The sequence below is a fragment of the Fragaria vesca genome, unplaced genomic scaffold, assembly GCF_000184155.1.
Source record: "Fragaria vesca subsp. vesca unplaced genomic scaffold, FraVesHawaii_1.0 scf0510663, whole genome shotgun sequence".
Classification (NCBI taxonomy): Eukaryota; Viridiplantae; Streptophyta; class Magnoliopsida; order Rosales; family Rosaceae; genus Fragaria; species Fragaria vesca.
Genome location: NW_004441138.1, coordinates 1 through 1044, shown reverse-complemented (window position 1 = coordinate 1044; position 1044 = coordinate 1). Strand labels below are relative to the sequence as shown.

Here is a 1044-nt window from a genome sequence, read left to right as displayed (position 1 = left end):
AACTATGTACCGCGCACATCACTTAGAAGGGCTCTAGAAAGTAACATAGGAAGAAATAAAGAAATAGAATATGAAAAATATAAGGAAATGAAAGAGGGTCATATTCTATTTGTACTGTATCTGAGATCAATCTTAGCTATTACCGCCCTTCAGCCCCCCCTAGACTTAGACTCTATTTTTTGGTCTTTCAACTAAACAATTGTAATTTACCCTTTCGACTATGTATGAAGTAGTAATATTTTTTTTACTGGCGGAGACACGAACAAATAAAAAAGTAAGAAGAAACAAAATGCAATTCGTTTCTTTTGTATACTTTAATAAATACACAATACCCATCGTTTTTTTTACCTGTTTTAGATACAATCTACAAAACAAAATTAGTAAGGGGGATAGTTCCGACACTTAGATGGATAAGTATGTATCATGATCTATAACTAGAACACTGAATATGTATGTGGACCCATATCAATTAATTTGTAGAATATATACTCATACAAATTACTCATGTGCCAGGAACCAGATTTGAACTGGTGACACGAGGATTTTCTAGTCCTCTGCTCTACCAGCTGAGCTATCCCGACCATTGATGACGCACCATCCTCATTTTATTTTAATATAGGACTGGGGTCTATGTCAATTAAAAAAATGAAAAGATATTACAGATATTACAAGGTATTATCCAGGCCCTGGTCGAATTTCTTGTATCTTCAAAATGAAAACTTTATAAGTTTCAATACAGTACAAATAATACAATTAATGATATGTGATATGAATTGTTAATTATTGAAATTTAACAATATTATTCAAAGATGCTCATTTGCATTTGAACACGTATCATATACACACACAAGGCTTGCTTATGATGTGATAAGAAAAAAATTTACCGCTCAGATCTGTTTGTTGAAATAGTGAAAATAAGTAGAGTGAGAGTGACTGAGAACTATAACCAATTATGAGTCACTAACAAAATAAGAAGATAAATAATTAGGGAGGCAACCGGGTCTTTTTGGGGATAGAGGGACTTGAACCCTCACGATTTCTAAA

General features: G+C 32.8%; 1 non-coding gene across 1 annotated transcript; it reads right to left on the bottom strand.

The window, feature by feature from the left end:
- Positions 1 to 507: 507 nt before the first annotated feature.
- Positions 508 to 581, bottom strand: TRNAS-AGA. Its single transcript has one exon. It is a non-coding gene; the product is annotated as a tRNA-Ser (tRNA).
- Positions 582 to 1044: the final 463 nt, after the last annotated feature.